A 15,561-nucleotide genomic window follows, 5' to 3' on the forward strand; every position below is an offset into this window, starting at 1 on the left:
CAAGGAGGAACAATAACGTAATCTCTGTTCCAAATGTAACAATCTCGATGAAACAAACTCAACTCAAATACGAACCGACATGAAGACTCTTCAATAAAAGGCAGAAATCATACTTTATCACTACAAAAACCTACACTACACCTAAAGTTTGGGAAATCTCAGTCCCACATCATTTTGAAACCAAAATAAGAACCAATACTTAAATGTATATTAATTTTAACATCATAGGTTTTTAACTAATACAAAACAAATAGGAGCAATCACTCCACCTCTGTCCATAATGTAACTTTTTGTCAATGAAACAGACGCAAATCCGAACAGGATTACTCTTCAATACAAAAGAGAAATAACACTTTAGTTTATCCCTACCCATACAAACAGCTACAATATACCTAATGCTGGGGAAATCTCCGTCCCACAACATTGTAAGAATAAAATAAGAACAATTCAACAAAGTATAGTTGGATTTACCTAAAACGTAGATTTTAAACTAAGAGAAAGCAAATAGGAGCAATAAATCAATCTCCATCCCAAATGTAACTTTCGCGCTCAACCAAACTCACGTCCGCCAAACATGAACAATCAAAACAAAAGAAGACTCAATACTTCAATGTATATTCATATTAACCTTAACCATAGGTTGTAAACTAAGAGGAAGCAAATAGGAGCAATAAGTGAATAGCCGTCCCAAATGTAACTTTCGCGCTCAACCAAACTCAAGTCCGACAAACATGAACAATCAAAACAAAAAAAGACTAAATACTTCAATGTATATTCAATCACATAGTGATGAGATTATAGGAAAAGTCCTTAATACCTAATTGACTCTGCTTATTGATTGGTATCAAATAAGATTCTGCGCCTTCTGTGATTTCATTCATAGGAGTGTCTGTGGAAGCATTCACCTTTGCACATAGACACAATAAAAACAAAATAAATCCCAGGTAGTTGGAGGAGGAAGGACACTCACTAGTAATGAGGGAACCTGGCAGGTCCTCATAGAGAAGTGGTGATTTGTTTTGAATGAAGACAAAAAGCAAGGAGAAAGTGGACTTTGGGCATGGTAGATAGTCAGTGAAAAGGCCTAGAGTGGTGACTTAGTGGATTGAGAGCCAGGCCTAGCTAGAGATTGGAGGTCCTGGGTTGAAATCCAGTCTCAGACACTTCCTAAATGTGTGGTCCTGGGCAAGTCACTTTACCCCCATTACCTATCCCTTAACACTTTTCTGCTTTGGAACCAATACATGGCATTGATTCTAAGGCAGGAGGTAAGGGTTTAAACCAAACAAAGAAAGAAATAAATAAATAAAACTGAAAGGAATGGACCACCCAAAACTGATGGGTCTGGTGGGTTTTTATAGGGTCCTTGTCTTGGTCCAGTAGGATTAGGCACTGTGGGAAGGGAGCAAGGAACCTTGATTGGAGTGATGGGAAATGGTCTTGATTCAAGTTAGTTGGGATGAGGGAAGACTCTTGGAGAGCTGTCAACTAGTTGCTATTTAAACTCCAACTTATGGGTTTGGGGCCATAGCTACTGGGCTTACTTTTTACTTTTGAAAACCTCACCTTCCATCTTAGAATCAATAGCGTATATTGATTCTAAAGCAGAAGAGCTGTAAGGGCTAGGCAAGGGGGGTGAAGTACTTACCCAGAGTTACAAAATGAAGAAAAGTCTCGGGTCAGATTTGAACATAGGACCTCTGGTGTTGAGGCCCGGCTCTCTGTCCACTGAGCCACTCAGCTGCCCTCAAACTTCCTTTTACTGAACTACTCAAGGGTTTTAAACTTTCCCAGGGTTGGTTGGTTTGGTTTTTTGGTAGCTATGAGCCTGACTACATGGCTTCAAGGCTAAATGGCCACAGGTGCCCAGGCTATTTGGCTTGCTGTAGGGTTCATTCATTAGGACACTCAAAAAGGCTGCTGATCTGAACCATGGACTTCAGGAGAAGCCTGAGCTTCAGAAAGCTTCCTTTGACAAAGGGCACTCCATCAACAAGTGCCTTCTTCTTCTGGGACAAGCACAATGGAGAAGCTGGGGAAATGGCTAATCGGTGCATGTCCCAGCTGATTCAACCCTTTCTGCTGAGCCTCTCTTCCTTCCCTCCGTGGCCACAAAAAGCTCAGCTGAAAACAAGCCATAACCCTTCATGAGGAAGCTCTTCAGTGGGTTGATTTCCAAAGGTGCTGCATGAGGATAGAAGGAAGGACTTCCCCAAAAGGTCCCCAGGGAGGTATCTGAACTAAATAAAGTGTCCATGCTGTATCCACACCTGCTCTTGCCCAGCTCTCTTTGTGGTCCCAGGATGGCTCCGATCTGAATAGAGCTCAACAGGTGGAACTGCATAAGGAGGATACCAGCAGAGACCAGCTTGACAATAGGAAAGAACTTCCTTGGGGAGCAAAATTGGAACTGCCACCTATGGTCATAGAGCCAGACAGGTAGTGGAGAGATTTCTATCATTTCCATTGCCTGAGAGGGATGTCCAATAATAATTCCTTTCTTGGCTTCTATTTTTAATATTAAAGGGATTTCTCAACCCCAGGATGAATATTTTTTCTTTTAGATGTTAATTATCTTGTTTTAAAATGTTAATTCTATTCATCGATGCCAGTCAAGTTATTTCTTTTTTTTAAACCCTTATATATATATATATATACTGTGTATTGGCTCCAAGGCAGAAGAGTGGTAAGGGCTAGGCAATGGGGGTCAAGTGACTTGTCCAGGTTCACACAGCTGGGAAGTGGCTGAAGCCAGATTTGAACCTAGGACTTCCGATCTCTAGGCTTGGCTCTCAATACACTGACCTACACAGCGCCCCCCCCTTTATGATTCTTTAAAAAATCTAATGATAAATTGTTCTCAGGATGAATTTAAGTGTTCATTGAGTAACTTTGTATGGAAATTGAAGTTATGGATCACGAACAAAAGGAAATAATCTCAAACTACAACTCTGCCATAACTCAGTAAAAGTCGGCTTTAGATATTCCATTTTGAAAGAGCCATAATGTAAGTGATGAATGAGACACAGTGACTCCAAAAGCAAATGTTGACAGCAGTAATAGAAACTACAGATTTTTGTTGGCTGCAGTTATGGGACTAGAAATGACATGAGTAACTAACATTTCTCCAAGGCTAAAAGTTCTTTTTTTCTTTCATAGACTGCTAATAAAGTGCCCCTTAAGTGTAACTCTCTTCTAGACTCTGAGAGCTGCTGCTTTCTAGAGTCTATAGACAGCTTTTCTCTCTGGAGTAATGTCTCATACTTCTTAAAATTACTTCCTTCATAGGGTAACTATGTTTCCTTCCTTCCTCCCCTCCCTCCCCTCCCTCCCCTTCCTCCCTTTCCTCCCTTCCTTCCCTTCCATCTCAGTATAAGTTCTAAGTCAGAAGTGTGGTAAGAGCTAGGCAGCTGGGGTTAAGTGACTGGCCCAGGCCATACAACTAGAAAGTATCTACCTAGCTGCCCTGTCCTTTTTTCTGTACTCATATTTGTCCTTAGTTTGTCCTCTAGATACATTGTTGTCTAGGTCTCTCTGACATCATTTCAACTAAAGTGGAAGGGGAAAGGAGAGAGAGGGAGAGAGGGAGAGAGGGATAGAGGGAGAGAGAGAAAAGGAGGGAAGGAAGGAAGGATGGAAAGGAGAGGGGAAAAGAGGGATAGAGGGAAAGAGGAAGAAGAGGAGAGAATGCTTTCCAAGAGCAATTTTCTCTCATGGGCTTGACTGCAGCAGAAAATCTGATGTTTTTGAGCTCAAAATTGGACTTGCTAACTCTTTTTGTCTGTAGCCCAAGATGTTTCTCCTATGTGGCATCGTATGCTTTCATCCAATGGCCCAAAGTGTTATGAGTCTTTCAGTTTGATTTAGTTTGTCCACACATTGTGATGAGATTATAGGAAAAGTCCTTAATACCTAATTGACTCTGCTTATTGATTGGTATCAAATAAGTTTCTGTGCCTTCTGTGATTTCATTCATAGGAGTGTCTGTGGAAGCATTCACCTTTGCACATAGACACAATAAAAACAAAATAAAACCCAGGTAGTTGGAGGAGGAAGGACACTCACTAGTAATGAGGGAACCTGGCAGGTCCTCATAGAGAAGTGGTGATTTGTTTTGAATGAAGACAAAAAGCAAGGAGAAAGTGGACTTTGGGCATGGGAGATAGTCAGTGAAAAGGCCTAGAGTGGTGACTTAGTGGATTGAGAGCCAGGCCTAGCTAGAGATTGGAGGTCCTGGGTTGAAATCCAGTCTCAGACACTTCCTAAATGTGTGGTCCTGGGCACTTACCCCCATTACCTATCCCTTACCACTTTTCTGCTTTGGAACCAATACATGGCATTGATTTTAAGGCAAGGAGGTAAGGGTTTAAACCAAACAAAGAAATAAATAAATAAAAATGAAAGGAATGGACCACCCAAAACTGATGGGTCTGGTGGGTTTTTATAGGGTTCTTGTCTTGGTCCAGTAGGATTAGGCACTGTGGGAAGGGAGCAATGAACCTTGATTGGAGTGATGGGAAATGGTCTTGATTCAAGTTAGTTGGGATGAGGGAAGACTTTTGGAGAGCTGTCAACTAGTTGCTATTTAAACTCCAACTTATGGGTTTGGGGCCATAGCTACTGGGCTTACTTTTTACTTTTGAAACCCTCACCTTCCATCTTAGAATCAATAGTGTATATTGATTCTAAAGCAGAAGAGCTGTAAGGGCTAGGCAAGGGGGGTGAAGTACTTACCCAGAGTTACAAAATGAAGAAAAGTCTCGGGTCAGATTTGAACCTAGGACCTCTGGTGTTGAGGCCCGGCTCTCTGTCCACTGAGCCACTCAGCTGCCCTCAAACTTCTTTTTACTGAACTACTCAAGGGTTTTAAACTTTCCCAGGGTTGGTTGGTTTGGTTTTTTGGTAGCTATGAGCCTGACTATATGGGTTCAAGGCTAAATGGCCACAGGTGCCCAGGCTATTTGGCTTGCTGTAGGGTTCATTCATTAGGACACTCAAAAAGGCTGCTGATCTGAACCATGTACTTCAGGAGAAGCCGGACTTTCAGAAAGCTTCCTTTGACAAAGGGCACTCCATCAACAAGTGCCTTCTTCTTCTGTGACAATCAGAATGGAGAAGGTGGGGAAATGGGTAATCTCTGCAAGTCCCAGCTGATTGAACCCTTTCTGCTGAGCCTCTCTTCCTTCCCTCCGTGGCCACAAAAAGCTCAGCTGAAAACAAGCCATAAACCTTAATGACGAAGCTGTTCAGTGGGTTGATTTCCAAAGGTGCTTCCTGAGGATAGAAGGAAGGACTTCCCCAAAAGGTCCCCAGGGAGGTACCTGAAATAAATAAAGAGTCCATGCTGTGTCCACACCTGCTCTTACCCAGCTCTCTTTCTGGTCCCAGGATGGCTCCGATCTGAATAGAGCTCAACAGGTGGAACTGCAGAAGGAGGATACCAGCAGAGACCAGCTTGACAATAGGAAAGAACTTTCTTGGGGAGCTAAATTGGAACTACCACCTATGGTCATAGAGCCAGACAGGTAGTGGAGATATTACTATCATTTCCATTGCCTGAGAGGGATGTCAAATAATAATTCCTTTCTTGGCTTCTATTTTTAATATTAAATGGATTTCTCAAACCCAGGATGAATATTTTTTTCTTTTAGATGTTAATTATATTGTTTTAAAATGTTAATTCTATTCATCGATGCCAGTCAAGTTATTTCTTTTTTTTAAACCCTTATATATATACTTATATATATATATATATGTATATATATATATATATATGTATATATATATATATATATATATATATATATATATATATATACATATATATATATATATATACTGTGTATTGGCTGCAAGGCAGAAGAGTGGTAAGCGCTAGGCAATGGAGGTCAAGTGACTTGCCCAGGTTCACACAGCTGGAAGTGGCTGAAGCCAGATTTGAACCTAGGACCTCCCATCTCTAGGCTTGGCTCTCAATACACTGAGCTACCCAGCCGCCCCCCCCTTATGATTCTTTAAAAAATCTAATGATATATTGTTCTCAGGATAAATTTAAGTGTAAATTGAGTAACTTTGTATGGAAATTGAAGTTATGGATCAGGAACAAAAGGAAATAATCTCAAACTACAACTCTGCCATAACTCAGTAAAAGTCGGCTTTAGATATTCCATTTTGAAAGAGCCATAATATAAGTGATGAATGAGACACAGTGACTCCAAAAGAAAATGTTGACAGCAGTAATAGAAACTACAGATTTTTGTTGGCTGCAGTTATGGGAATAGAAATGACATGAGTAACTAACATTTCTCCAAGGCTAAAAGTCCTTTTTTTCTTTCATAGACTGCTAATAAAGTGCCCCTTAAGTGTAACTCTCTTCTAGACTCTGAGAGCTGCTGCTTTCTAGAGTCTATAGACAGCTTTTCTCTCTGGTGTAATGTCTCATACTTCTTAAAATTACTTCCTTCATAGGGTGACTATGTTTCCTTCCTTCCTCCCCTCCCTCCCCTCCCTCCCCTTCCTCCCTTTCCTCCCTTCCTTCCCTTCCATCTCAGTATAAGTTCTAAGTCAGAAGTGTGGTAAGAGCTAGGCAGCTGGGGTTAAGTGACTGGCCCAGGCCATACAACTAGAAAGTATCTACCTAGCTGCCCTGTCCTTTTTCTGTACTCATATTTGTCCTTAGTTTGTCCTCTAGATACATTGTTGTCTAGGTCTCTCTGACATCATTTCCACTAAAGTGGAAGGGGAAAGGAGAGAGAGGGAGAGAGGGAGAGAGAGAAAAGGAGGGAAGGAAGGAAGGAAGGATGGAAAGGAGAGGGGAAAAGAGGGATAGAGGGCAAGAGGAAGAAGAGGAGAGAATGCTTTCCAAGAGCAATTTTCTCTCATGGGCTTGACTGCAGCAGAAAATCTGATGTTTTTGAGCTCAAAATTGGACTTGCTAACTCTTTTTGTCTGTAGCCCAAGATGTTTCTCCTATGTGGCATCGTATGCTTTCATCCAATGGCCCAAAGTGTTATGAGTCTTTCAGTTTGATTTAGTTTGTCCACACATTCTGATGAGATTATAGGAAAAGTCCTTAATACCTAATTGACTCTGCTTATTGATTGGTATCAAATAAGTTTCTGTGCCTTCTGTGATTTCATTCATAGGAGTGTCTGTGGAAGCATTCACCTTTGCACATAGACACAATAAAAACAAAATAAATCCCAGGTAGTTGGAGGAGGAAGGACACTCACTAGTAATGAGGGAATCTGGCAGGTCCTCATAGAGAGGTGGTGATTTGTTTTGAATGAAGACAAAAAGCAAGGAGAAAGTAGACTTTGGGCATGGGAGATAGTCAGTGAAAAGGCCTAGAGTGGTGACTTAGTGGATTGAGAGCCAGGCCTAGCTAGAGATTGGAGGTCCTGGGTTGAAATCCAGTCTCAGACACTTCCTAAAAGTGTGGTCCTGGGCAAGTCACTTTACCCCCATTACCTATCCCTTACCACTTTTCTGCTTTGGAACCAATACATGGCATTGATTCTAAGGCAGGAGGTAAGGGTTTAAACCAAACAAAGAAAGAAATAAATAAATAAAACCGAAAGGAATGGACCACCCAAAACTGATGGGTCTGGTGGGTTTTTATAGGGTTCTTGTCTTGGTCCAGTAGGATTAGGCACTGTGGGAAGGGAGCAAGGAACCTTGATTGGAGTGATGGGAAATGGTCTTGATTCAAGTTAGTTGGGATGAGGGAAGACTCTTGGAGAGCTGTCAACTAATTGCTATTTAAACTCCAACTTATGGGTTTGGGGCCATAGCTACTGGGCTTACTTTTTACTTTTGAAACCCTCACCTTCCATCTTAGAATCAATAGTGTATATTGATTCTAAAGCAGAAGAGCTGTAAGGGCTAGGCAATGGGGGTGAAGTACTTACCCAGAGTTACAAAATGAAGAAAAGACTCGGGTCAGATTTGAACCTAGGACCTCTGGTGTTGAGGCCCGGCTCTCTGTCCACTGAGCCACTCAGCTGCCCTCAAACTTCCTTTTCCTGAACTACTCAAGGGTTTTAAACTTTCCCAGGGTTGGTTGGTTTGGTTTTTTGGTAGCTATGAGCCTGACTACATGGGTTCAAGGCTAAATGGCCACCGGTGCCCAGGCTATTTAGCTTGCTGTAGGGTTCATTGATTAGTACACTAAAAAAGGCTGCTGATCTGAACCATGTACTTCAGGAGAAGCCTGACATTCAGAAAGCTTCCTTTGACAAAGGGAACTCCATCAACACGTGCCTTCTTCTTCTGTGACAAGCAGAATGGAGAAGCTGGGGAAATGGGTAATCTCTGCAAGTCCCAGCTGATTGAACCCTTTCTGCTGAGCCTCTCTTCCTTCCCTCCGTGGCCACAAAAAGCTCAGCTGAAAACAAGCCATAAACCTTAATGATGAAGCTGTTCAGTGGGTTGATTTCCAAAGGTGCTTTCTGAGGATAGAAGGAAGGACTTCCCCAAAAGGTCCCCAGGGAGGTACCTGAACTAAATAAAGAGTCCATGCTGTGTCCACACCTGCTCTTGCCCAGCTCTCTTTGTGGTCCCAGGATGGCTCCGATCTGAATAGAGCTCAACAGGTGGAACTGCAGAAGGAGGATACCAGCAGAGACCAGCTTGACAATAGGAAAGAACTTCCTTGGGGAGCTAAATTGGAACTACCACCTATGGTCATAGAGCCAGACAGGTAGTGGAGAGATTTCTATCATTTCCATTGCCTGAGAGGGATGTCCAACAATAATTCCTTTCTTGGCTTCTATTTTTAATATTAAAGGGATTTCTCAACCCCAGGATGAATATTTTTTTTCTTTTAGATGTTAATTATATTGTTTTAAAATGTTAATTCTATGCATCGATGCCAGTCAAGTTATTTCGTTTTTTTAAACCCTTATATATGTATATACTTATATATATACTTATATATATATATATATATGTGTGTGTGTGTGTGTGTGTGTGTGTGTGTGTGTGTGTGTGTGTGTGTGTGTGTGTGTATTGGCTCCAAAGCAGAAGAGTGGTAAGGGCTAGGCAATGGGGGTCAAGTGACTTGCCCAGGTTCACACAGCTGGGAAGTGGCTGAAGCCAGATTTGAACCTAGGAACTCCCATCTCTAGGCTTGGCTATCAATCCACTGAGCTACCCAGCCGCCCCCCCCTTATGATTCTTTAAAATATCTAATGATAAATTGTTCTCAGGATAAATTTAAGTGTTCATTGAGTAACTTTGTATGGAAATTGAAGTTATGGATCACGAACAAAAGGAAATAATCTCAAACTACAACTCTGCCATAACTCAGTAAAAGTCAGCTTTAGATATTCCATTTTGAAAGAGCCATAATATAAGTGATGAATGAGACACAGTGACTCCAAAAGAAAATGTTGACAGCAGAAATAGAAACTACAGATTTTTGTTGGCTGCAGTTATGGGAATAGAAATGACATGAGTAACTAACATTTCTCCAAGGCTAAAAGTCCTTTTTTTCTTTCATAGACTGCTAATAAAGTGCCCCTTAAGTGTAACTCTCTTCTACACTCTGAGAGCTGGTGCTTTCTAGAGTCTATAGACAGCTTTTCTCTCTGGTGTAATGTCTCATACTTCTTAAAATTACTTCCTTCATAGGGTAACTGTTTCCTTCCTTCCTCCCCTCCCTCCCCTTCCTCCCCTTCCTCCCTTTCCTCCCTTCCTTCCCTTCCATCTCAGTATAAGTTCTAAGTCAGAAGTGTGGTAAGAGCTAGGCAGCTGGGGTTAAGTGACTGGCCCAGGCCATACAACTAGAAAGTATCTACCTAGCTGCCCTGTCCTTTTTTCTGTACTCATATTTGTCCTTAGTTTGTCCTCTAGATACATTGTTGTCTAGGTCTCTCTGACATCATTTCCACTAAAGTGGAAGGGGAAAGGAGAGAGAGGGAGAGAGGGAGAGAGAGAAAAGGAGGGAAGGAAGGAAGGATGGAAAGGAGAGGGGAAAAGAGGGATAGAGGGCAAGAGGAAGAAGAGGAGAGAATGCTTTCCAAGAGCAATTTTCTCTCATGGGCTTGACTGCAGCAGAAAATCTGATGTTTTTGAGCTCAAAATTGGACTTGCTAACTCTTTTTGTCTGTAGCCCAAGATGTTTCTCCTATGTGGCATCGTATGCTTTCATCCAATGGCCCAAAGTGTTATGAGTCTTTCAGTTTGATTTAGTTTGTCCACACATTGTGATGAGATTATAGGAAAAGTCCTTAATACCTAATTGACTCTGCTTATTGATTGGTATCAAATAAGTTTCTGTGCCTTCTGTGATTTCATTCATAGGAGTGTCTGTGGAAGCATTCACCTTTGCACATAGACACAATAAAAACAAAATAAATCCCAGGTAGTTGGAGGAGGAAGGACACTCACTAGTAATGAGGGAACCTGGCAGGTCCTCATAGAGAAGTGGTGATTTGTTTTGAATGAAGACAAAAAGCAAGGAGAAAGTGGACTTTGGGCATGGTAGATAGTCAGTGAAAAGGCCTAGAGTGGTGACTTAGTGGATTGAGAGCCAGGCCTAGCTAGAGATTGGAGGTCCTGGGTTGAAATCCAGTCTCAGACACTTCCTAAATGTGTGGTCCTGGGCAAGTGACTTTACCCCCATTACCTATCCCTTACCACTTTTCTGCTTTGGAACCAATACATGGCATTGATTCTAAGGCAGGAGGTAAGGGTTTAAACCAAACAAAGAAAGAAATAAATAAATAAAACTGAAAGGAATGGACCACCCAAAACTGATGGGTCTGGTGGGTTTTTATAGGGTTCTTGTCTTGGTCCAGTAGGATTAGGCACTGTGGGAAGGGAGCAAGGAACCTTGATTGGAGTGATGGGAAATGGTCTTGATTCAAGTTAGTTGGGATGAGGGAAGACTCTTGGAGAGCTGTCAACTAATTGCTATTTAAACTCCAACTTATGGGTTTGGGGCCATAGCTACTGGGCTTACTTTTTACTTTTGAAACCCTCACCTTCCATCTTAGAATCAATAGTGTATATTGATTCTAAAGCAGAAGAGCTGTAAGGGCTAGGCAATGGGGGTGAAGTACATACCCAGAGTTACAAAATGAAGAAAAGTCTCGGGTCAGATTTGAACCTAGGACCTCTGGTGTTGAGGCCCGGCTCTCTGTCCACTGAGCCACTCAGCTGCCCTCAAACTTCTTTTTACTGAACTACTCAAGGGTTTTAAACTTTCCCAGGGTTGGTTGGTTTGGTTTTTTGGTAGCTATGAGCCTGACTATATGGGTTCAAGGCTAAATGGCCACAGGTGCCCAGGCTATTTGGCTTGCTGTAGGGTTCATTCATTAGGACACTCAAAAAGGCTGCTGATCTGAACCATGTACTTCAGGAGAAGCCGGACTTTCAGAAAGCTTCCTTTGACAAAGGGCACTCCATCAACAAGTGCCTTCTTCTTCTGTGACAATCAGAATGGAGAAGGTGGGGAAATGGGTAATCTCTGCAAGTCCCAGCTGATTGAACCCTTTCTGCTGAGCCTCTCTTCCTTCCCTCCGTGGCCACAAAAAGCTCAGCTGAAAATAAGCCATAAACCTTAATGACGAAGCTGTTCAGTGGGTTGATTTCCAAAGGTGCTTCCTGAGTATAGAAGGAAGGACTTCCCCAAAAGGTCCCCAGGGAGGTACCTGAACTAAATAAAGAGTCCATGCTGTGTCCACACCTGCTCTTACACAGCTCTCTTTGTGCTCCAAGGATGGCTCCGATCTGAATAGAGCTCAACAGGTGGAACTGCAGAAGGAGGATACCAGCAGAGACCAGCTTGACAATAGGAAAGAACTTTCTTGGGGAGCTAAATTGGAACTACCACCTATGGTCATAGAGCCAGACAGGTAGTGGAGATATTACTATCATTTCCATTGCCTGAGAGGGATGTCAAATAATAATTCCTTTCTTGGCTTCTATTTTTAATATTAAAGGGATTTCTCAACCCCAGGATGAATATTTTTTTCTTTTAGATGTTAATTATATTGTTTTAAAATGTTAATTCTATTCATCGATGCCAGTCAAGTTATTTCTTTTTTTTAAACCCTTATATATATACTTATATATATATATATATATATATATATATATATATATATACTGTGTATTGGCTGCAAGGCAGAAGAGTGGTAAGCTCTAGGCAATGGAGGTCAAGTGACTTGCCCAGGTTCACACAGCTGGAAGTGGCTGAAGCCAGATTTGAACCTAGGACCTCCCATCTCTAGGCTTGGCTCTCAAAACACTGAGCTACCCAGCCGCCCCCCCCTTATGATTCTTTAAAAAATCTAATGATATATTGTTCTCAGGATAAATTTAAGTGTAAATTGAGTAACTTTGTATGGAAATTGAAGTTATGGATCAGGAACAAAAGGAAATAATCTCAAACTACAACTCTGCCATAACTCAGTAAAAGTCGGCTTTAGATATTCCATTTTGAAAGAGCCATAATATAAGTGATGAATGAGACACAGTGACTCCAAAAGAAAATGTTGACAGCAGTAATAGAAACTACAGATTTTTGTTGGCTGCAGTTATGGGAATAGAAATGACATGAGTAACTAACATTTCTCCAAGGCTAAAAGTCCTTTTTTTCTTTCATAGACTGCTAATAAAGTGCCCCTTAAGTGTAACTCTCTTCTAGACTCTGAGAGCTGGTGCTTTCTAGAGTCTATAGACAGCTTTTCTCTCTGGTGTAATGTCTCATACTTCTTAAAATTACTTCCTTCATAGGGTGACTATGTTTCCTTCCTTCCTCCCCTCCCTCCCCTCCCTCCCCTTCCTCCCTTTCCTCCCTTCCTTCCCTTCCATCTCAGTATAAGTTCTAAGTCAGAAGTGTGGTAAGAGCTAGGCAGCTGGGGTTAAGTGACTGGCCCAGGCCATACAACTAGAAAGTATCTACCTAGCTGCCCTGTCCTTTTTTCTGTACTCATATTTGTCCTTAGTTTGTCCTCTAGATACATTGTTGTCTAGGTCTCTCTGACATCATTTCCACTAAAGTGGAAGGGGAAAGGAGAGAGAGGGAGAGAGGGAGAGAGAGAAAAGGAGGGAAGGAAGGAAGGAAGGATGGAAAGGAGAGGGGAAAAGAGGGATAGAGGGCAAGAGGAAGAAGAGGAGAGAATGCTTTCCAAGAGCAATTTTCTCTCATGGGCTTGACTGCAGCAGAAAATCTGATGTTTTTGAGCTCAAAATTGGACTTGCTAACTCTTTTTGTCTGTAGCCCAAGATGTTTCTCCTATGTGGCATCGTATGCTTTCATCCAATGGCCCAAAGTGTTATGAGTCTTTCAGTTTGATTTAGTTTGTCCACACATTGTGATGAGATTATAGGAAAAGTCCTTAATACCTAATTGACTCTGCTTATTGATTGGTATCAAATAAGTTTCTGTGCCTTCTGTGATTTCATTCATAGGAGTGTCTGTGGAAGCATTCACCTTTGCACATAGACACAATAAAAACAAAATAAATCCCAGGTAGTTGGAGGAGGAAGGACACTCACTAGTAATGAGGGAATCTGGCAGGTCCTCATAGAGAGGTGGTGATTTGTTTTGAATGAAGACAAAAAGCAAGGAGAAAGTAGACTTTGGGCATGGGAGATAGTCAGTGAAAAGGCCTAGAGTGGTGACTTAGTGGATTGAGAGCCAGGCCTAGCTAGAGATTGGAGGTCCTGGGTTGAAATCCAGTCTCAGACACTTCCTAAAAGTGTGGTCCTGGGCAAGTCACTTTACCCCCATTACCTATCCCTTACCACTTTTCTGCTTTGGAACCAATACATGGCATTGATTCTAAGGCAGGAGGTAAGGGTTTAAACCAAACAAAGAAAGAAATAAATAAATAAAACCGAAAGGAATGGACCACCCAAAACTGATGGGTCTGGTGGGTTTTTATAGGGTTCTTGTCTTGGTCCAGTAGGATTAGGCACTGTGGGAAGGGAGCAAGGAACCTTGATTGGAGTGATGGGAAATGGTCTTGATTCAAGTTAGTTGGGATGAGGGAAGACTCTTGGAGAGCTGTCAACTAATTGCTATTTAAACTCCAACTTATGGGTTTGGGGCCATAGCTACTGGGCTTACTTTTTACTTTTGAAACCCTCACCTTCCATCTTAGAATCAATAGTGTATATTGATTCTAAAGCAGAAGAGCTGTAAGGGCTAGGCAATGGGGGTGAAGTACTTACCCAGAGTTACAAAATGAAGAAAAGTCTCGGGTCAGATTTGAACCTAGGACCTCTGGTCTTGAGGCCCGGCTCTCTGTCCACTGAGCCACTCAGCTGCCCTCAAACTTCCTTTTACTGAACTACTCAAGGGTTTTAAACTTTCCCAGGGTTGGTTGGTTTGGTTTTTTGGTAGCTATGAGCCTGACTACATGGGTTCAAGGCTAAATGGCCACCGGTGCCCAGGCTATTTAGCTTGCTGTAGGGTTCATTGATTAGTACACTAAAAAAGGCTGCTGATCTGAACCATGTACTTCAGGAGAAGCCTGACATTCAGAAAGCTTCCTTTGACAAAGGGAACTCCATCAACACGTGCCTTCTTCTTCTGTGACAAGCAGAATGGAGAAGCTGGGGAAATGGGTAATCTCTGCAAGTCCCAGCTGATTGAACCCTTTCTGCTGAGCCTCTCTTCCTTCCCTCCGTGGCCACAAAAAGCTCAGCTGAAAACAAGCCATAAACCTTAATGATGAAGCTGTTCAGTGGGTTGATTTCCAAAGGTGCTTTCTGAGGATAGAAGGAAGGACTTCCCCAAAAGGTCCCCAGGGAGGTACCTGAACTAAATAAAGAGTCCATGCTGTGTCCACACCTGCTCTTGCCCAGCTCTCTTTGTGGTCCCAGGATGGCTCCGATCTGAATAGAGCTCAACAGGTGGAACTGCAGAAGGAGGATACCAGCAGAGACCAGCTTGACAATAGGAAAGAACTTCCTTGGGGAGCTAAATTGGAACTACCACCTATGGTCATAGAGCCAGACAGGTAGTGGAGAGATTTCTATCATTTCCATTGCCTGAGAGGGATGTCCAACAATAATTCCTTTCTTGGCTTCTATTTTTAATATTAAAGGGATTTCTCAACCCCAGGATGAATATTTTTTTTCTTTTAGATGTTAATTATATTGTTTTAAAATGTTAATTCTATGCATCGATGCCAGTCAAGTTATTTCGTTTTTTTAAACCCTTATATATGTATATACTTATATATATATATATATATGTGTGTGTGTGTGTGTGTGTGTGTGTGTGTGTGTGTGTGTGTGTGTGTGTGTATTGGCTCCAAAGCAGAAGAGTGGTAAGGGCTAGGCAATGGGGGTCAAGTGACTTGCCCAGGTTCACACAGCTGGGAAGTGGCTGAAGCCAGATTTGAACCTAGGAACTCCCATCTCTAGGCTTGGCTATCAATCCACTGAGCTACCCAGCCGCCCCCCCCTTATGATTCTTTAAAATATCTAATGATAAATTGTTCTCAGGATAAATTTAAGTGTTCATTGAGTAACTTTGTATGGAAATTGAAGTTATGGATCACGAACAAAAGGAAATAATCTCAAACTACAACTCTGCCA

The 15,561-nt window shown here is 41.9% G+C and overlaps 1 long non-coding RNA gene across 2 annotated transcripts in view; it reads left to right on the forward strand.

The window, feature by feature from the left end:
• The window catches only part of LOC103104770 (uncharacterized), a 43,065-nt gene extending 31,047 nt beyond the window's left edge, over positions 1 to 12,018 (forward strand). The window contains exons 4-5 of one of the 2 annotated variants that reach the window (XR_008913018.1): positions 2,303 to 2,439; positions 5,389 to 5,693. This is a non-coding gene — a long non-coding RNA (uncharacterized LOC103104770). Of the gene's footprint in view, positions 1 to 2,302; positions 2,440 to 5,388; positions 5,694 to 11,724 lie in introns of those variants that run through there. The other variant, XR_008913019.1, reaches the window with a different exon arrangement.
• The last annotated feature ends 3,543 nt before the right edge of the window (positions 12,019 to 15,561 follow it).

The sequence above is a fragment of the Monodelphis domestica genome, chromosome 6, assembly GCF_027887165.1.
Source record: "Monodelphis domestica isolate mMonDom1 chromosome 6, mMonDom1.pri, whole genome shotgun sequence".
NCBI classification, from domain to species: domain Eukaryota; kingdom Metazoa; phylum Chordata; class Mammalia; order Didelphimorphia; family Didelphidae; genus Monodelphis; species Monodelphis domestica.